This window comes from Haliaeetus albicilla, chromosome 14 (genome assembly GCF_947461875.1).
Source record: "Haliaeetus albicilla chromosome 14, bHalAlb1.1, whole genome shotgun sequence".
Classification (NCBI taxonomy): Eukaryota; Metazoa; Chordata; class Aves; order Accipitriformes; family Accipitridae; genus Haliaeetus; species Haliaeetus albicilla.
In genome coordinates this window covers 7,942,239-7,964,102 of record NC_091496.1, presented here as the reverse complement: position 1 = coordinate 7,964,102, position 21,864 = coordinate 7,942,239, and the positions used below count along the sequence as shown (strand labels likewise).

The 21,864-nt window shown below is 48.8% G+C and overlaps 1 protein-coding gene across 8 annotated transcripts in view; it reads left to right on the top strand.

The window, feature by feature from the left end:
• FRMD4A (FERM domain containing 4A) overlaps positions 1–21,864 on the top strand; it is a 383,693-nt gene that overhangs the window by 216,489 nt on the left and 145,340 nt on the right. The window contains exon 1 of one of the 8 annotated variants that reach the window (XM_069801653.1): positions 12,816–13,026. The exons of the other annotated variants lie outside the window; for them this stretch is intronic. The gene's annotated coding sequence lies outside the window, so the exon portion shown is untranslated. Of the gene's footprint in view, positions 1–12,815; positions 13,027–21,864 lie in introns of those variants that run through there. 8 annotated transcript variants of the gene reach the window in all.

Genomic DNA, 21,864 nt, shown 5'->3' with positions numbered 1-21,864 from the left:
TTGCCCCCGGTCATTTGGTAATGTGGAAATCAGTTGTCTTCCCTAGTTTGGCAAAAAAAAAAAAAAAAAGGCTGATTTTGCATCAAAGCGTGTGGCAGCTTCTCGATTCTGTTTGTCATAAGCAGCAAGCCGTCTTCAGCCATCTAGCAGTTTAAGGATTTTGGTTTGAGGGAATAAAAGGATGAGAGGGAAATGGGGTATTTCCTATGGATTGCCTTGTTTATTTTCTTGGTCTTGCTTGTTTCTCTGCAAGTGGAAATCAGCAGGAAAAAGAACTTCTAGGGAAAGCCACGAACGGGGATGACTTCCAGATTTCCCTCCAGATATTTTGCACAACCCTATGTAAAATATTTGGAAAGCTGGTATTCAAATCAGCTCCTCTCAAGGCTTGTGCTTTTCTTCCCTGACAGGAGCAGAATGGCCTGCTATGGGGTCTCCACTCTCCAGTTCTGGGTGCTCTCTGAATTTCAGTCGAAATAACTATCTGAAACCTCGAGATCTGCCATCCTTCATCTCGGGGGGAGCCTTGTAGCCTTCTCCTCATTCCCATGGACGTGGTGCCATGGAAAGCCACCAGGCCAGAGACCAGCCCAATCCTGATCTCCAGAGCTTCTCCCATGGGGTTGAAGAGCAAAGCGGTGGCTGCTGCACGCTACCCCAGTTGCTCTAAAGAATCAAAGGCTGTAGCACACTTTGCACAATGTACCATCCTTGAAAGTTAAAATCCAGTGACATGACTTGAAAAAAACTTCATATTTCTAGGTAGGCTCTAGCCAAGAGGCCTGAATTCAGAGGCCATAAGATTTCTCACTTGACTTGGGAAGTGGAAGCAGAAGGGGGCAGGTTTCTGTGGGGTGTGTTGGCACAATCCTTGGACTTTATTGAAGGTCTGCACCAGCTCAAAATCTGAGCTTGTGTGCTCTCCCTAGAGGGTTTATTTATTTTGGCCACATGCAGGTGGAAGTACCAAGCCCAGTGCTGGTGGCTGCGGGAACAGTGATGCTATAAGGGCTCTGGGAATAAGTGTGCAGAGAGACAACCTACCTGATCGCCACTGGAAAAACGCACCATTCACCACCAATTATCACACTCAAGGTCTCAAAAGAGGCTACAATTATTCCCTGCTCCAAGTCTAGAGCAAATCAGCATTTTCCCAGTAATTGCAGTGTAGTAACTATTGTAGATGTTGATTTTTTAATAGCGAACACTGCTCAAGCATTAGATTTACAGTCATGTTAGTTAGCTTTAGTGACTTGGGAATCAATTACCTTGCCGTACAACATGACCAAAGATTATAGGGTAGCCCTTGTAATAATTTACACTGCCATCTAGGAGTGAAACTGTAACTTCAATGTCTCACGTGGAAAGACACTCTGTTTGCACAGCAATAATTCCAGTAATAATAATAATAGCCATAAAAAGGGGAAAGGAGGAAAATGGTGGTTACAAAATAGGGGAAGACCTGTGTTGAAATAGGGCATGGGGAGGTGTTGGGAACTTTGCCATTCTCAATTATTTTTCAGAATGATAACAGCAGTAGCATTTTGTTAATGAATGTGTTTTACCAGTTCAATTCACTCGGGTTGGCAAGTGAGTCTGCATGGCTCTGCCCTGGCGGAAGGGTTGTCCCAGCCCAGTCGTTGGGACACACAGCCAGGGTGTCGTGTCATCAGCAACACAAAACCCGCTATCGGCCCCCGTTAACCACTTGCCCTCTTGATTGATGTCAGCACTGTTGATTTCTAGGCTCAGTTTTATAGGCAGCATTTTTCCCATTTCCTGCCCACCTCTCTGCCTCCCAGCACTTGTTCCCACACTTGACTCCTTTCTCCCGCTTGGAACAGGAAAAACTTGTGCCTATTTCTACAGGCCCCTCTGCACAAAGAAAACATCTTTCCTTTAACTCCTTTGAAACAAGACCACCCAGGTCAGCTTTTCAGTCTGTGTTTCCAAGCAAATTATGGAGACAGAACATTAATTAAATTTTTTTCCTCCTGCAAAGGAGTTGCCACTGTGACCCTTTAACTATTGGCTTTGTCCGTTTTCCTCTCATTTATTTCCCATTTATTTCAGTCTTCACTTCACATGAAGCTGGCAGCTGAGCTTTTTGAATCTTCCAAGCACAGTGGTCCCTCATGAAACAACGACCAGTGAAACTATATGAAAACTGGTTACTGTCATTATAAAATGGACTAGGACAGGGTCTTCCATATGCAAGTGTTCATAACGCCACTAAAAACTTTATACTAATCTATCAGACTATTCCCTTGACTCTAACCAGCAAAGCACACTTTGTTTTTTAAATTGGTAAGGCTCAAAAATATTAAGACTGCCTTAAAATAATGGAATTAATAAAATGCATAAAGTTGGGCTCTCTTCTCCTTCACTTCCTGGAATCAGCCCAGAAGAGCAGGTTTTCAGAAAAACGTCATCTGTCATGAGATTTGGCAACCTTGTGCTCTCAGATCGTAAGGTCACTGCCACTGCAGAAAGGCAGCCGTCTCTGGAATGAGGAGGAGGGGGAGAAGCGTCTGCCTGCAAGCCAAGGGACAGGAAAATTAGCATTGCTCTAAACGAGGAGCCTGAGCTGCAGTGGGGAAATAGCATCACTGCCCCTCTGAGGTGGTCCAAACCCATGGGGGATGTGCGACCCTGCTCCACGCACGTGCCCATCAGATGGGAGCATCCCAGCCACGGTCTGCAGAGCAGCACAGCCCTGCCACCATCCACGGTGGTGGCTCCCAAGCAATTTGCAGATAAGGCACAGGGGAGCCTTTTATCGTTAGTTTCCCTCGTTACAGCTTGAATGTGCAAAGGATAATGTAGGAATGCAGTCGACTCCTCGCAGGTGTTTGTCCCTATTTTGAAGGTGCAGTTTAGTTGCGTCCTGCAGTTAAGCAGTGATACCGCAAACATCAGGGACCGTGGGGCATTTGGGTTTTATTTCCTCACCTTCTCCCATGCAGCCTCCCATGAGACCTGCCACAGAAATTCTTGTTTTGCCTGAAAATATTTGACCAACCATGACCCTGTTTAAGCCTGTTCAATTGCTTTAATAACAACCCTTCCAACACACTTAATCTGAAACTGTTTTCAATGTACTCAAAATCTTATAAACAAAGATCGCAGTCACCATCACAGTGTTCCTGCAAAGCCAAAACCCAAACATTAGTCGGTTTGTTGTATAGCTTAATTGCCATGTATCCTATCTGACCAGTGGTATATGCTGCGATAGATAATATGAATATAATTTCTCCCCCCTTTTTAAATAAAGGAGTCATTGTAAAAAGTATGACTTTAGCAAGAGTTGACTTTTGTGTTATGCCTGAAGTCTATATTCACCTCTCAGGCTTTAACGAGTTATGCTTCACAGTCCTCCTTGGAGAGGGAGGAGTGTTATGATCAGACTCAGGTTATAGGAGGGTAGAGGGATAGTGTGAGGCAAAATGTCACTGAGAAATGGGTGGGAGAGAACAGACCCCATCCTTCCCCATCCTAAAAACAGGCACTTAGTTTTCCGTAGCCCAAAGACTGCAGCAACACTACGGAGCTGCATAAACTACCATTATAATAGCCAACAAGTACTGGTTTTGCTGGTAGTCGAGCAGTTAATTGGGTTGATCAGTCTTCAGAGACAAAATATCTCCTGCTTCCCACTTCCAGGAGTCAAGATGGTCATGGGGAAGAGGTGCTACGGTGCAAGTCCCACATCTTGTCCGCAAATCCTAGCTCTGAGGTAGTGTCAGCCAGGTTAGAGCTATTCTCAAAGTGGGGACTGGATGATTAATGCTGACTGTTTATGAATCAGCGCGCTGCCTGGAGGCAGGCACCTCCATCCTTGCCTGCAAAAATGAAGCAGGGGTGAAAAGTTGAGCAAAGGGAGCATTTTTGAAGCCACAACTAGTAAGTGAAATTTTCACCCTTTTCATGCGTGGGCTCTGTAGTTTGAGACCACCCTCAGGATGTATGAATTTGAGCTTCTCATCTCTTTTTTGTGGGGGAAGTATCCATGCCACTTATCCTACAGCCTCACGTGTGTCTGCAAGGCCTGTTACAGCCATTAGGTGAAAGACATAAAGAGTCGCCAAAGTGGGCATCGGTACCCAAGACTCTCCCGTCCCAAATAGCAGCCAGCAAGGACTTCTAAGTCCCACCAACGGGCCACTTCCAGGCCCTCCTGCCCCTTTCGGGGCTGGTCTCTAGCAGCTCTGGGTCGGTGTGTCCCCGTGCAAACACAGCTGGACTTCACAGAGACGTTGCTTGGAGCGAACCACGCAGACCCCGGAGCGCTCGGAAACCAGGCCACCACCCAGTATGGAGGGGAAATGAGCAACCTTTACGGAGTGAATTAATCAAGCACTTCAATCTCCTTAGCTGAGGGTTAATAGTCTTGTGGTGACCGCCCTGGACAGGGTATCAGGAGAGCTGGATTTTATTCCTGGTGTGCTTCAGTAATGAAAAGGAAATTGTGTTCAGATGAGGGATAGAAGCCCATGCTCCCAGAAACGTCAGATACACAGCAATTAGACTCAAGTTAAACAATAAATCAAGTAACACTGAGCCTTTTGCTCTAGCAGAGCACCATTATGACTAGTGCTATGTTTATTTAGAAGATGCTGAGCCCATTTTAAATGTTTTCATATTAAATGTAATTTGGGTATTTGTTATTAAAGCAATTGGCTGGGCCTAAATGCAAACATCATTGGTCAGATAAATATTTTCCAGCAAATAAGATCTGTTCATTGCACTTTTATGACATGAAGGCGTACTTGCTCCGAGATTTATTTTCTGTTTGCTTCCTCCCTTTGCAAGGCTTGCCTCATAAAGATTAAAAAAGCCAAAGTGAACCGAAGTGTAAAGTAGAAATCGCCGATTAAACTGTCAGAAATGGAGCAGCCTTTGTTAATCACCGATTCATTAGCTGGGGGAAGAAGAGGGGTCTCGAGTTAGCACAAAGGCTTTCGTGTCACAAGGTCTGTGATTTATTCCCAGGTCTCTCTCTCTCTCCAATTTGGTACGGGATCTTACTCAGGTAAATTGATCTCTCTCTGACGTCATTTTCCCATCTGTTCAACTTAGGTAACGATCTTGCCTCACAGACATAATGAAAACTTTCAATAAGAAGAAAAGGTTACCTTAAAAACCACACCTGCATCTGAAATTAGGCTACCCGCTGCTAACACCTACAAGAGCTTTGGCTAGAACAGCAATTTCCTACTACAGCCAGGAGGTTTCCCTCATTTTGTTTTGTGAGCAAGCAATGGAGTAGATTAAAACATTTTAAAAAATAAAAAAAATATGACCAAAAAGTAACAGAAATTGGAAAGCAAGCTTACAGCACTTTTTGCTAAAATTGTCATTTGGCTGTGTCACTTTAGTATCTCATGAGCCCGTTTTTTAATGTTGCAGTGATGTATTGAAAGCAGTGTCTAACTGGCTTTTGATTTTTTACAATTTATTTAGCAAAAGCTGTTAACAATTATTTCAATGCCATTGTGGAATGTTCTCAGTATTTTCTGCAAAATGCGGCACCCTTTGAAACAGAAAGCTTTTCCAACTGGTGTAAGTTTTGCAGTCCTCAGTAGAAGGCAGTGTAAAACTACAAAAATATTCTCCAAATCTGACATCATGCAAATTACAGAGGCTACTTCAGTACAAAAAGCCAAAGAAATGAGCATTAGGGGGTTTTATTCTTTTATACAAAATAAAGTCCTTTGTTCCGTAGCTCCTTGCAAGAGGTATATGTAGAGTTTGCTTAACAGGAGGCGTGTTTCTGAGCTCAGACCTCTCAGCTGACTCATTTGATGTCCTTCACAATCACCTGTGCTGCCTTTTGTCATCCAAGAAGGATTTTGGGTGGCTTTCCCCAGCGCTGGTCCACTGCCACATCTGAGGACAGCATGGGGAGAATAACCCGGCCTTTCTTCAGCCTTGTTCTCAGGTTCTTGTCGTTTACTCAGCGGTGCCCTTGCACAGATGAGGTTGGTTCACTTGCCTTTGGAGGAATGGGATTGCCTCTTATTAGCTGCATTTTCTTTCTGCACTGTGGTCATGTCAGTGGTCTGCAAGCATCTCTCCGGGTCTCCTCCACCCACACAGTGACCTTCGCCAGCAACACGAGTGTTTTCTGGTTTTTCTCCGTGCTGCCACCACCCATCTCCCCCACCAGCCCCTGTTTCTCCCCTCCCCTCCCCTGGGGAAAGGCCTCCCCATCACACACCACCCCCCAGCCCATTTTATGCATGAAAGGGACCCAGGCCACATCCACTCCTTCCTGTGTTGCTCTGCTTTCAGGCCATTTCTGGTGAAAATGACAATATTCTGGGAATGGGAAGAAGTTCCTGAGACAGAGCTTTGCTCAGCTTTGAAGAAAAGGGCAGCGGGGTCCCGTGTGTCCCCTCTGCCCCATGGGAGGGTAAAAGGGATTGGTGAGGACCTGACCTCCAGCAGAGAGGGGAACCTCTCACCCCTCCTATTCCTCCTGCAAGAACAGGCATGGCTCCCAGCACTTCCCATTGGGAAGATTTCCTTCTCTCTTCCCCTCGCTTCCAGCCCCAGATGGGTGCAAAGTGGGGGGGACCACGAGAACAGCCCCTTTCCCTGGCATCACTCCACCGAGGCGTAGGTCACCCAGGGAGGGCTGGTGGAACACCCAGCTCATCTTTATTCCCTTATGCACACTTCAGCTGTTTGCTTTGTTTGGTCTCTTGGATGCCGGGATTACCCGGAGCTAAATGGGACACAGGCGACTTCCACGTGACTCCTGTCCCTCTCCGCACCAGCCCCAGGCTGGAGCTGGAGGCAGCAGGCAGGATTTGCCAGCCTGTGGGTCACAGCACCAACCAGCTGGAGTTGGCTTGTCCTCACCATCCGTTTCAGCTGCCTCACGAAGCCCGAGCTTCGTTTGCCTGCATAATAATCCTGCCAGCATGCACTTTCTTCGCCTAATGAAGGGAGGATTTATTGCACTGACTCTTTGGGAACGTCGAGGTCTGCTTACTGCCCTCTTCAGCTCTCTGAGAACCTTTAAGTAGAGTCTGTGTGAAAATTAATCAGACGCCCTGGAGGCTTATTTTGTCCAAAGCTGAAGTCCTGCTTCTCCGTTTCCCCCCTCCTTTTGTGCCCCAATTACTTAAGGGATTGTCCTGGAAATTAATGAAAGCGTGGCATGGGTAATAACACCCACGGTTCATCTCAGAAGTGAAGTGTTTCTGTGGAAGGCTTAACTAGAAACATCTTGTGGTTCACTCAATAAACTTGGAGATCTTCCCAGTTCAAAGTACGCTGCACCATGGCAGTTGGTATTGCATATGCCCTACCTCCTAAATTATTTGCAGGTCCAGATTCAGTTATATGAGTCAGGTCCTGCTCCTGAATAATTGCATTTTACTTGTCTGAATTGAGTTCCCTGTGGTTTCCACCTGGTTTCCGAAGTTCTCAGCATGAATTATCTCAAGGACACAATTGATCCCAACCTGTTATAGAGGGAAAATGAGGTGATGGGGACAGGTTTGGTAGTGGTACAACTTGCTGGCCCCAGTCCATGGAGCGGGTGAGAGCAGCCTGGTGGCTTGGGTGACTCCTTGGGTCACGTTAGTCCCTTTTCTACTTCCCAGCATTGAGGCACATTTGGTGCATGGGGGATACAGATTGTCTCAGCTGAACAGAGGTGAGGACACTTGCTTCTTCTCCAGCCAACCTACATCAGAGCTCATGAGCAGACAAGACCATGCTATGCCATGAATTTCAGAGGAACTGCATGAATTAACTCATAAGCTAACCTGACGCTTCATTTTCTAAGGGTGGCTGACCCTTGTCATGGTTAGAATAAGTCAGCTGCATAGTTTTACAGTGGGATTCATGTGCCTAACAGATCATATCATCTCTGAAAATGGATTTCAGTTCCCAAGTTACTTAGGTCCGTGTTGCTTTTTAAGTTTTGGTGCTTTTTAAATTTTTTACTGCCACTCAAATATTATGAACTGTGCAATCAATGGGAGTTAGGCCCTTAAACACCTCCCACAGGGAGGTAGGCAGTTAGATACCTTCAGCAAATCCTAAATATTCTTTGAAAGCATTTTCCTCACCTTCCATGGGTTTCAGATGTACCATACGGGGGAAATGACACCCAGTTCTGTAAAGCAGTGCACCACTTAGGGATGCAAATCATTGTGTAAGTGTGAATATTACTTCATGACGTGACATCTCCTCCAACTCGTTAGTGCTAATTAATGCAGTTCTGGGATAGACAATATTCATTAAGCTTTTCTGAAAATACTAGAAATGTTCATGTAACAGCTCACACATTTTGATGGCACCCACAGTCCTATCACCACGTTCCCTGTAAAGTATTTTGATACTTTAATCTTTGCTAACAAGAGTGGAAATGAATGGTCAGCAGTAGTTCTCCAGCACAAGGCCATGGTGTTTCTTCCTTGCTTTGTTATCAGGAACCAATAAAAAGGAATCAGTGTGGTGGTGTTTTGGCGCAGAGGCATCTAATTGCTGGAGGTTTCCCTCTGTATATGTCAAAGTTAAGTATTTGGGTTACTGTTCTCTTTTTGGACCTGCCATGATATGAACCAGCTTGGAAGAAACGCAGCTATCGCCTGCTTCTAATTATTGGAATGACAGCAGCTCTGCTGCCTCCAGACTAAATTTTTGTTACCGGGCCTTATTGTTTGGGTATTGACAGCTCCAGAGACCTTGTGAAATTACAGAAGCTCCTTGAAGAAAAGGACTTTTGCTACTGCTGCTGAATTATGACTAGGAAAATTAGAGAAGAATGTGCATGAGGAGAACGCTTTTTGTTCCTGAAAGGATGCTGTTGAGGAAATCTGAATTACAGTGTGCATGTCTGGGAGAGGAAGAAGGGGAGAGCGAACTCCAGGTGGCACAAGGCGTTGCCTCTGCACTGCAGTGCAGCCATCCTTCTGCAGGCTTTAATTGAGCTGGTGGGCTTTGGCAGCTGTTTCGCTGAGCCAGCAGCGAGCCTTGCATGCATTACGATGCTTTATCAGTGTCCTCGTTGGACTAGTGGTCCCAGCTTTGGTGGCCTCATAGCTACCAGCATCTAAGCAGCCATCTGAAGGTGTCCCAGGTAGGGACACAGCAGGCTGCATGCCCAGCAGTGTACACTTACCCCACGGGATGGTGCCCCCCAGTTTATTAGCTCAATTTCCCACACATCGAACAGCCCTGAGTGCCATTCTGCACTCATATGTGTTTGCCCATCTGTGAAACAAGGCTGGCAGCTCTCCCCCACATCATGGGAGGGCTGCAGGGATCGGTTAACTGCAGCTGCAGAGCTTTGCAAGTGATGCCACGTAACTGCAGACAGCAGTTGCTCTTCATCCAGGAGGCCCTTTAACATCCTCTGCTGCTCCAGTTTACTGATGTACCTGAAACGGGCAAGGCTGGAAGGAAGGAAATGGATCCCAAAAGCACGATCTTCCCCTTGGAGGCTTTTCCCACTCTTCCACCCAGGATAGGTTTTCTTATCATTGCGGCCTGCAGCCACTCTGAGAGCTTTTGTTCTTCTATACTTACAGACCCCAAATAGTCTGCAAATGCTGGTCTATACCCTCCACAGACCATCTCTTCCACCCCACTGCGCTTGTAGCTCAGGGTACCACCCTGCTATCAGGAATCAGCCCAGATCTGGCCAGAGTTTTTCTAGGGAGGAGGTGTGCAATGAACCAATGAGGAGATCTGGAGCAATTTCCTTGTCCCATTTTGGGGGAAAACAACTCTTTCTGATTGAGCTTTCATAATCAACTTTTGGCAGGGACAATGCTCCACTGTCTTTCCACGTTATAAGAAGCAGTCCCCGTTTCGAAGTTCTTTGTTAGCTTCATCAGATACCTAGAGGATGCTATCGTCACTCAGACCAGTGATTTACTTTTATTACAAACGTTGCATCGTGAATTAGAGGATTAAGGAAATGTAGCAGGAATATCTCCCACCACTGCAGGAAATTTTAAGGCTTTGTACCAAATCATACCGAACTTCCTTTTGGAGGAGTGTCGTGCGTGTGGTCCTGGATGGGTACGAAAGGTCATGTCCTTACAAGCGCTCTGAGGAGGATGCACCTTGCGGTTCCACAAGTATGATGATCCAGCCTCTCTTTCTGCGTGGTGGGTCTCAAAGGCTGCAGACATGCTGAGCTGTTGCACCTGGGAAACCAAGGGGCTCCCTCTCCATTTCTACCCCAGACAGTTTCCATGACATGACACCTGACATTCAGTTGGTCTGTGACTCAGGTCCTTCCCTGTGACATAAAGCAGCTGATGCCCCAAAGATGTTGGAGGACACCGTTAGGATCACAAAGGGATGGGACGCTCTTTGGGCACCTCTGGTAGACATCCCCACCAAACATGGGACATGAGGAAGGATGCTTTCCTACTGTCTCCAGACTAGTCCAAAACCCATGCCTGTTTATCCAGGCTTTGTGCAGAAGGAGGAGACTGGACTATTGTAGGGAGCCTGTAATTTCAAGCTAAGTCTAATGAAACTCCCCACACCTGCACTGAAAGCTGAAAATTGCAATTCTGGGCAGAGTGAGCCTTGCTTTCCAGTTTTTGCAGCTATGCATGAAACAAATTACTTTTCAATTGGAGGCTTCCAATCTCTGTTGCTGCTTCTTTAACCCACCAGGCAAGCTCTTTTATCACCAGCTGAATAATGCTGCACCACACCCTGGCTCTGCTCCGGGTTTGGAGGCAGATCCTGCCAGGGGAGGATGAGTTACCTCGAAGGGCAACGTGTGCCATACAGCAATGGGTGGGGAAATTGCCTTGAGGCTTTGCTAGTTGAAGGATCTTCCTACCCCAAGGGCAAAGTCCGTTGCCTTGGCGTATTCCTGTAGAGCAACAAGCACAAGCAGGGACCTGCATGGTGAGTGCACCTTTGAAGCAGCTTCACCTCCTGTTTTAGTGAAAGACAGCCTGGGAAGGTGATTTTCTCATTGCTAGTCCTGAGCAGGGTTCAGGAGCAGGGATGAACCATGGCTGGGGTTCAGGCTTACGTGGTCTTCTTCGCCACTGTCACTGAAGATGGCAGAACTTCCTTTAGATATGTTGTTACCTCCACTGAAAGAAAAGACCAAAACAGAATTTAGGAGGCAACTCAAAGCTTTATCCCTCTCTGAAATTATGGGTTTAAAATTCCAAGAGGTTTTAAAGTTCGTGTTTTGGCGGTTTGTGCCTCGGGTGTACTTCAGCAGCCAGATCTAGACGTGGATTAGATGCGACCTGGAAACCTGAACAGGATCTGGCTTTACCCTTGCAATGTAGCTGTGGTCACTCTGCTTTTCGGGGGCAGAGATGGGTAACTTTACTGCCTCTTGTCACTGTGTTGTGACCTCGGGATTGCCTCCAGGGCAGAGTTTGGCCACCTCAGCCTCTTACTCTTAACCCTCAGCAGCCAGAGGCCAGAACTGCCTCTGTATTTATCCCCTTAATCAAAGCCAGCCCCTTGGGTGGAGCGAGCTGGATGGGTGAGCCTGCCTATGGCTGCATACACAGCTCGGTTTTTATAATGTCTGTGCCCTTAAAGACAGGAGAGGGAACTGCACTCATGCTCTAGTATTTGGCTATTGCTCCCAAAAGCACTTTGCAGCCCACTGGCCCCCCAAGCCCCATGCAGAGGAGAGGACATCAAGGCTCGTGGCATCTTCGTGCTGGCATGGTCTTGGCTTTCAGTCTGACAGCAGATCAAACCCAGAAACACCCCCAGCTGAACTCAGACATCCAGCTCGTTCACCACCACCATGTTGGGAGAGCGACTTTGTCATCTTCCTACAGGGCAAAGAGGAAATTTCCTACATCCCGTGCAAGCCCCAGCTCCATCCTTGCCATGAGCATCCTTGCGGTGGAATAAATGCCAACTGAAAACAAGTGAAGGAAAGGGCTCGCCTCCACACCTCCCCTCCCAAAGCAGACCTCTTCCTGGCCAGCCTGTGCCAGAGCACGGCACAACGGCAACCTCAGGATTTTACCTGGTGGGAATAAGCGCAGGCCCAGAGAGAAAATGCTGACAGGGAGGCAAAGCAGTGGCACTAAGTCAGAACTCTAACTGCAGGCGTTGTAGTGTGGGTGCTTCGCACAGTGCTTGTTTAAACTGAAAAATCAGCGCTTTTTGGCATCTCGCAGACATCGTCCTTCCTGACTGATCTAATGGTTTAATGGCAATACCCTTGCACCAGGACTACAGCTAGTGCGGTCTGTAAAGATGCTTTATCCCCGGGCAGCATCCTCTGCCGGTGGGTGCACTTTTACACCATCACAAGTTGCACCCTTCTCCCAGCTAGTGAAAGGGAGGGGCGGTGGGAATCAGGGGTGCCCCCCAGCACCAGGGCTACAGCCTGGCAGGAGCTGCTCTGCCCAGGGCCTTCGCTGCCCTCCTCTTCCTCCCAGCCGGGACTGCCTGAGCGCTCTCGGAGCAAGCATCCCCGCCGCTTTCGGCCCTTTACCATTATCATTTCGAGGCGTGCACGCGTGGGTCAGGGCGGGGGTGGGGGGGGGTAATGAATACCCCCACCCCCGCACCCTTCCTCCCTCCGTCCTTCCATCCCTTCATCTTCCTCCCAGAAGCGAGGGGGGAGCCCAGATGTTGGCAGGCCCCGAGCATGGGTTCATCTGTTTCACATGACCCAGCGCCAACTGCCGCTCGCTGCCCTCCTCCCTCCTTCCTCCTCCTCCTCCTCCTCCTCCTCCTCCTCCTCCTCCTCCTCCTCCTCCCTCCCCGGCTCCAGCCTGGCAGCGCGGCGGCGGCCGGGGGCCGGCTAGGCGGGGAAAAAGGGAGAAAAAAAAAGAAGAAGAAAAGGGGAAAAAAGGATTCCGGCATCCCGGAGCGATGGGACCGCCCTAGGAGCCGGGAGCGGAGGGAAGGGCCGCGCCGGGAGAGGCGGGCGATGGATGCGGGGCGGTAGAACCGCGGCCTCTGCCGGCGCTGCCGCGGCGGGGATGCTCTCGGCCGGGGCTCGGAGCTGAGGGGTCGCCGGAGCCGCCGAGGGAGCGGGAGAAGGTAAAGAGGGTCTTTTGTTCTGCCGAGGGAAGGCGAGAAAGCCGGCCGGGGGTTCCCCTGCCAGCCCCGGCCCCGCGGGGAAAGCCCAGCCGCAGTGTGCGGGTTGCTCAGCTCCACGCCCCCCCCCCTTCCCTCCATTTGGCTCGAACAGAAAGAAATGTGGGCAGCATCTGCTTTCTCTAGCCTTGCCGAAAGAAAAAACCCAAACCGAACACCCGAACCCCTGAATTTGGTGGGCGAGTAAAGGAGACGAGCTGGGCAGCTGGGTGGGTTTTGGGGGTTTTTTTGCACTAGAGGGAAAGAGAGGGTGTGGGGGAGAGAGGCTGGTGCTGTGATTTCTTCTCCCCCCCCCCCCAGCAATCTGGATGCCTGTCCCCACTGACTGCTAAGATGGACTGCTCCTTCCCTTTCCAAATGGCTGCAGCAAGTTTAATGCAGAGCTGGGGGCTTCGCAAAGGGTAAAGCCCCTGGCCTGGTTTTCCTTTCCCCTATGCACCTTTTCCTAAATCAGGGGTGGAAAAGTTGTTACGGATCCAGGGCTGGAAAAGACAAATAAATAGCTCTCTTTCCAAACTGTGCCTGTCAGGGTCTATCTGCATGCCTTGCAGACATGCTCCGCGTAAGGAGGGTTTCTCGGCCGCATTGTTAGCCCGCTCGCTGCTGGGGAGGGCATGAGAAAAGTTGTTTCAAGCCTCTGTGTAAAATTTCCAGGAGAGGCAATTGTTTCTAATAATAGCCCTGGCAGCGACTTAGCAATACAACGCACACAGATGCGGGAGTGAGCTAGCAAATCTCCTCTCCCAGGCAAGCCAGGTGGCAACGAAAGCTGAACTCCCGGCTTGTTGGTTTGGTTTGGGATTTTAAAACATTGTCCTGAAGAAAAACCCCGGCACCGCTCGCCCTTTCCGCCGGGAAGGGGGTGTGGTGCCTGTGCCTGCGCGCCGCATTTCATGGGCATGGTTAAACTCCGCTTTCCCGGTGCCTCGGGTGTCAAGAAAGGCTGAATCCTGCCTCTGCCCAGCACCAGCTGGATATTGGGGTGTCTCGGACTCGGGTCCCTCTAGATTGGCCCCTGGGGTCTGATGAGCATCCCCCATCCGTGCATGGAGGGGGCCGTTACCGGCATGGGTGTCTGTGCCATTTCCCCTGCCTAGAATTGCCTGCTAGGCACCAGAGAGATCTTGACGGAGCTAAAACTATCAGATTGTTCCCCTTTCTCCTTGCAGCAGTGGCAGAGGGCCCGGCAGGAGGGCTGCTGCCTGCGTTGCTGCCTGCACACTAACTTGAACCCGTGATGCTAACCCTGGCCGGGCAATGGTGCACCGGCTCGGCTCGCTTGTCTTGACCTTCCTGGCACAAGTTACTGGTAGCTCGTCCTCTTCCAAATACTAATATTTTTAAGGCGGTTTTAAGTACCAGTGTCAGGCGGGGACGTGCCACGTGCTGCAGAAGGGAAAGCTGCTCGTGGGGTGGTTTCTGCATCCCCAGCTGCGCCGCTGAGCAAGGGGGGCTGTGGCAGAAGCTGTGGGGAGCTAAGGGTGTGTTGCTTCTTGTAATAAGGGTCTTCAGCTCAGCACCACCTCGCACTGCTGCTAAGATCAGCTGTGTCTCTCTGAGGACCAAACAGGCTGAAGGAGTTGGCATTGGTCATCCTTTGCGCTGCGAGTGGCCCCATCCAAACCAGTTTCCACAGTAGGGTTAAGTGCACCAGTGGGGCATAGCATGTGGATTTGTGAACAGGTAAAACAAACATTTCGTTCTTAGGCGAATTTTGTTTTAAACAGCCAGGCTAGAAATATGGGATCTCTGCCATTATTTGAGCATAGATACAGCAGTGAGCCACTCGCAACCCTTTGGGGTAAGCTACCCATTTCTCCTGGTAGATGGTTTCTGGTGGTCCCGTTGCCGTGCATCTGAACTAGTTATTGCATTAGAACTGCAAGTCAATATTTGTTGATACCTACGGTCTCAGCGTTGGGTCCCTCAGGGCCATACGGCAATGCAGTGTCACTTGGCACAGAAAGCATCTTCCACAGAGATCGTGTCAAATTGTTTAGGCAAGTCAAGAGCTTTGGCTAGTGTGTTGGGTGTTGTTAGTAGGGACATAGGACTGGGAAAGACTTCCCAAGTTACAGAGTCTAGTCCCACGTATCACAGGTAATTACAGTCCTACATACCCCCTTTGTTGCTACTGTGCGTGCTGTGTGAGTAACAGAAGGTTTGAATGCAGCTTAACAGACAGCAAAGGCAAAGGCAAACTGCATGGTATGGATGAAGGAGAAAAAGCTGTATTAGGGAGAAATTGAAAGGTGCTGGGGAGTGACTGAGGTCTCAAGTCCCAATCTGGTAGGACTGTGAAGGAGAAGGAAGGTTCATGCATTGGGAGAGGGGTGAGACACACAGGGAAGGTATAAAAGGAGGGTGTTGATCCAACACCAAGCAAATTTGGCGTCAGGGCGTAGTGGCGTCCCCTGAAAATGCAGTAAGGCACTGTGTGTCCCACTTCTTGTGAGCTACGCAGGAGCAGGCTGGATTGCTGGGACAAGCAGAGGCTGCTGTGAGTCATGGGGCCACGCTCGTGCTCAGCTCTCAGGGACCTTGGGTGTCTTTCATTCAAAACGCTCTAGGTTTGAGGCAGTCAGTATTCCTGTGCCTCTGAGCTGCACCCAAAATCTCCATCTAGCTGGGAGCCATCCCACAAATGCCCCATCTTTTGGGGAGCTGGGGGGAGGCAGTGCTGCAGGGTGAGCCATAAGAGCAGGTGACGGTGGGTGCCCAGGGTCCCCAGGCTTCACTGCAGGATGTGGTGTCCTTGGGTGCACAGCTGGATCCCAAAGTCACTCAGCAATGCCAATCTTCAGTAACCCTTGCTGGCTTGCTCCTTCCAGCAGCTGGAAGTGAGGATTGCCCTGCAGCCCCAGTGCAACCAGAGCACAGCAGCCCAGCAGGCAGCAAGGTCTGACAAGGTTAAGCTGCAGTTGAATTGCTTGCAAGCCTCCTCCAGCTCCAAATCCCAGTTTGTCCCAGCTTCTCCCAGGGCATAGGGTTCCCTAAGCCAGCAGTGGATTGCCCAGCATGGCCTTGGGGACCACTGCAGCTGACAACATCCCCTGATATTTCTCCTTCTCCGAGACTTTTAACAACTTAATCCCCAGCCCTCCTGTAAATCTCAGTATGTGCCATTTCCTAAAAAGCCACAAACAATTCTCTGAGGCTGCACAATGAGTTGGACCCCCTGTCTTCTTCTCTGAAGGTGAATCCCATCAAGGACCAAAAATGACTTTGACTGCTTTTCTCTCTGATCTGACACTGGGAAAAGACCACAGCCAGAGAGTTGATCGGCTCCGAACTCCTGGGAGCACTTTCATGTTGATGAATTGCAAACACGTAGGGTTTGATCCTGCCTCCCTCTGCTCCAAGCCACCTTTGCACTCCGCCTACTGACGAGCCGATGGCAGCCTGAAGGTTTATTCCTTGCCTACGTTGGGCTCTCGTAGGCTGCCTGCCAAAAGAAGTAGAAAAGCCTGATGTACCTCCTCTTCCCAGTGCATCCCTGCTTCATGGCTGTGTTATGCTTCTCTGTGGCCCCGTGCATGGTGCCAGATACCCTGGGTGCATCTCCATGGGGTGGGGTGGGACTTCAGCCCTTGCCCAGCCTTAAAGTACAAAGGAGACCAGAGGAGCAGGGAATATCTGATTTCCAGTGCAGTTAACGATGTTCTTGCTTACAACCCCCTCTGGCTCCTTTCCTAGCAGATATAGTGTCCTTCTGCTCTTTTCCTGAGCTGCTGTGTGACATTTTCACGTAGTGTTGAACAGTTGCTGTGTCCCACCCTCAAGAAAAGATCACTAGTGGGTAGCAAAATGTCCTTTTCACCCTCTACCTGCACTGGTGGGATGTGGTGTGACCTAGTATAGTAATCTTTGGGAAAAGTCCTTGAGGGCACAAAAGGGAGGCAAGTTCAGCCTTTTTTACTTAAAGTCACTGTAAAAGGGTCCACCAAAAATCTCCTAGAAAGCTGCAAACCAAAAAGAGGTTGATATTCCCATTTTGGCTACAGAAATCCTTTGCGCGTACACTTCCATGTGTAACACGTAACATTTTGACAATGGCTGTTGGGCTGGCCAACCTGCAAGGCTCAGGCTCTGTGTTTAGATTATTATTTTTTTCTTTCTTCTTAGAAGTTCCCAGATCTCCCAACCAAAATAAATCCACCCTTGTTTGGATTTCCTGACCGCGTGGGATCAAACATGGCTGCAGCCGTACCACACACGCTGCAAGCACTGTTGGCATCCCATCCATCCGAGCTGTAATATTTCATGCTGGGAAGTACTTAGCAGATAGCGGAGCAGCCACAGGCTGACCCTGCTGCTTTCACACTGAGTTTATGCAGGACAAGCCGGGGGTGGAAAGCTGCTGCACCAAGTGAGCATCTTGGAAAGACAGCACAAAATCTGAAGCCAAAACGTGGCAACTGTCCTAGGGAGGGGAGCATGGATGGAGCTGTTTCCACCTTTAAAAACAGTTTTGTCCTTGCTGTGCACGAACGGTATCTCTCCTGGCTATCCCTAGCTAGGGTTTTGTGAAGATGCCCATCATCTCAACACGTGGCTGCCATGTGTGTGCTTGTGTACCACCAGACTCTCATTTCCCAGAGAAACGGGGCACTCAAGGGGACACGGATGATTTAGGGGATGTGTAATCAGATACAGTGCTTCCTTTGTGCGCACACACACACCCCCAGTGTGGAAGCATGATGGAAAATAAATTTGGAAAATAACTTCCACTGCCTTCTCCAATTCTGAACTGGAAAGACCAAAAAACTGCAAAAAAAGCACTGTCCGAAGTGGTCTGGACTCCCTGGCATGCTTTGCAGCCCTCTTGGGGGTGGTGATGCAGCCACCAAAGGTGTCACCTGGGCTTGTGCTGTAGGAGGTGGTGGGAATGGGGGGCAAGGAGTCTCGTGCCTCACCAAGACCAGGGAGAGCTGAAGGGAAGCACCGAGTCTGCTTTGCCTTTGTGTTGCACCGTGGAAGATGCTTTCTGAAATGCTCTGGGAGTGCTGATGGTGATTCTGGGGGGAATCTGCAAATCTAAAGGTGCTGGGCTGTATCGTCGCTTTCTCGGTCCCCTCTCGCAGGCACAGCTGATTGCATACGTGGCAGAAGGCTGCTCCAAAATGGGTATCGAATCCTGGGAGCTTAGGGCTCGGGGGTATCAGATCCAGCCACTGAACGTGCAGACATTGCATCAGGCTGTTCCCTCTTCAATTCCCACCCTTAACTCTTCTGTATCAATTCTGCATGGTATTAAAGAGCTGCTGTGTTTTCTTCCAGAAAGGAACATCCTTCCCTGGGTCTAAAAGGCAGAGGCATCTGGTACAGAGACAGGCTCAAGTCGAGGCATTTATTCCAGGTTCCTCCTGCGCAGAGGTTACAGGATGCCCATATCTATCGTGCTGTGAGGTGTCCTGATGCAGAGAGGACCTGGTCTTGCTGCACCAGTAGCCAAAGCATTCTCAATACAGGTGATGCAAAATCCTGGCATTACTTAGAAAATTAATGGGAGTATAAAAGCGCAGGCTGTGTGTCCTGGAGGCAGTTTTCCCTGCTTGAGCCCGCAGCGGGGCTAGTCTTAGCTCTAGTCCTCACCAGACATGCAGGTGCTCAGCATCAGGAGCTATCAGGACAAGGGAAGGCAGGTAGGACGTCTTCATGCTCCTCGCCTCTCTACGTGTGCAGGCAGAGCCCACGCGAGGTGTCCCAGCCCTGTGGCCCCCAGCTCTGCCCTGCTCAGCACAGGGTGTGCTCCCGAGCAAAGCAGGAGCAGAAATGGTCAAACCAGACTTTTGCAGGGCCTGTTTCTAAAAAACCACCTGCATCTCTGATGATGAGTCAGCTGCTTGTCATTTGAACGTGCTCCGCAGCTCGCCCTGTCCTTCCTGTGGATCCCAGTTGGGGGATGATGTCCACCCAGCACCGACCCCATCAGCTGCTGCAGCTCAGGCAGAACCGCTGGCGGCTGCCCAGCCTGGGCACCAGCCGCAGCCCTGGCTCTCGACATCAAATGTATGTCAAACCTGCTGATTAGCAGTGGCTGGAAACAACCCGGTGACATATTTTTCCACTGGAAGCGTATCAGTTCTTACAGTGTTATTCAAAACAAGAAGAAAAAAAAACCACTTCTGTGTACAGATTAACGTTTTACATTTTTTTTTCACATCTGGAATGACTTCTGCAAGTGTGTTTCCTATTATGTGTTATATATAACACTGCTCAGCACTGTCTATTGACCTGCTTTGTTACAGAATATCTGAGTGATGCACTGCCCAGTGCCTTGGCTCCATTGATCAGGGCAATCACTGGTCACATCTCTGAATGCTTAGTGATACAGTAGGTACAAAACACTCAACGAGCACTAAAAGGACACTTTGAGCCTTAAATCTTAATTTGTCCTTTAAAAATATTTCACACATACTACTGCTTTCGCTGCCTTGGGTCACTTTGGTCATCTTCCTATGAACCTACATTGATTTTTTTTCTCCAGCAAATCACACTAGTTTCAGTAGCAAATAAATCGTCCTGTTCTCCTCTATAACTAAACCAAGTCTCCTGCAAATGTTTTCCCAGAAGATTTGGATGGTCTCATGTAATTACCACCCTGTCTGCATGCACAAACGAATGGTATCTGGAAGAGTTTGCTGAAAATATGCCATGTTTGAAGTGTGAAACTATAAAAAAAAGTACATTTTTATGTATGTTTACAAGGAATTAAAAGTCAGACGTAGGAGAGATTAACAGACATGCTAACATCTTTGGCAAAAATAATAATAATAATAATAATCTATTGCTATGTATTTTAGTGCCACGTGGCTGTTATCATGATGATGATTCACGGTGCTTGCCGCAGTACGTAGTAGGGAATGAACCAGAAGGTGACCAGGAGTCCCCACAGAGAAGTTGATGTGACTTATAAAAGGCTGCGGAGTCCATTATTGGTAAAGGATTGCCTTGGCAGATAATTTAGATCCTTTTCCTTTAGATCATGCTGTGTCCTTTGTGCGTAGTGAAGAGAGTAAATACGGGGCTCTTCCAGGGGAACTGAGACCCTCCCAGGACTAATCACGGTTTTCTGGAAGCACGGCTGTGCTCAAAAGTTGATGAAGCACCTGTCCCAGGACCACGCTGCTTGTCCTTGTGCAAAGATGCCAGAGATCCTTTATCCTCTTTCCCTCTGAGCATCCCATTTTAGTTCTGCCATTGATATTTATTTCTTTGGGCCGCATTAGGGACTGGCAACCCAAATGATGGATCACAGCCCTTGTATATAATGTGCAAACATAGGATGAATCTACAGAACTTGCCTTAAAGTGATTATTATCTAGAAAATAAGTTCTCCCTGAGGGTAAAAAAAAAAAAATAAAAGCTCACAAAATAAAGATGTTCTTCACACAGTTTGGCTGAGCTGAGTTAGCTCAGAAGTTTACATCCAGGGCAAGTTATCCTGTGCGTTAACTGGGAAGTTGGCAGCAAGGAAGATTGTCTACCTGTTGTCTAATTAACATAGGCGTTAGGGGGCTTATTTTTTGCTATGTTTTTTGGTGATAGTGGCACTTTTGCAGCCTTTGGGCATTACTTTGGCATACGGATGAGTAACATAGTACAGATGAACATTCCCAAGGTCTGTAAGGTGGGATGAGACCGTAGACTGCCCTAGCCACTCATCTTCCACTTCTCATCAGATGCAACCCTCTGGCTGCAATGGTTTCACATGGATCAAGTGGTTTCACTGCACCTGAAGACGCTCAGTGCAAACAGCTCGTCGGCTGCTCCATAAGGAGTGATGAACGGCTGAGCAGGACTGCGGCTCTCCTTTCTCACCGGGACTTGCGGTCGGCTCCAGGCAGGAGCTGATCTACCAGATCTATGAGGCTGTGCAGGAAAGTCTGGTAGGAGAGGATGGAAAACCCCATCTCCTGACTCAAAACTCATCTGCATGAAAGTACTGACTGCAGGGAAGAACCCCAAGCTGGCAGGAGGAGGAGCAGCTGGGCCGACTCAATTGCACGATTATTTATTTTTTATTTATTCCCCGTGCAGTCCTTACCCATCGCTGGGTACAGCCAGCATGCTGCACATGCAGAAAGGCTGTAGGAGCAACACAGGCTTCCCAGGTAAAAATGGAGGAGGTGATAGCTACAGGATCCCAGTTTGAAGCAAGGTTTTAAGAGCTCTGGCACATTCTGACCTAAAAAAGTTGGCCCGAAGCAGGTGTCCACATTGAACCACCTGCACAACTGGCCAGCAGAGTCAAGATTTATCAAGATACAGTTTTCCTGAGTGCAGAAGGGGTTGCAAATCTGTAAGGTTTAAGACATCTGTGGCCACTGAACTCTCTAGACTAAAAGTAATAAATAATACTGAAAACTGTGTCACCTCCCTGTGGTCAGCCTCAGCTCCAAAGCTCAGCGGATGCTCTGACCACCCAACTCAAAGCTCCTACCCTCTCCACTCCTGCCTTGTAAATGGTGGGGATAATGCTTGGAAGCTGATATATTTTTAAGCTGGCAACTGGTTTATTTTCTGGCCAAGAAAGGGCATGGAAAGAGTTACAAGGGCAAAAGAGTCAAATGGAGTGAAAAGTATGCATTGGGAATGCCCTCTCCTCCTGCATCAACATCAGAAGGCAGGGAGGACGCGAGACATTCTACTTCCCTTTGTGTTTGAAAAGATTTAGATCTGCATTATTTTTAAGAAAGAAAACAATACGTGACATAAACCAGGACCAAGCCTCCATCCTAGTGAGGAAGCCGGCCTGTCCAGGAAAGGACTTTCTTA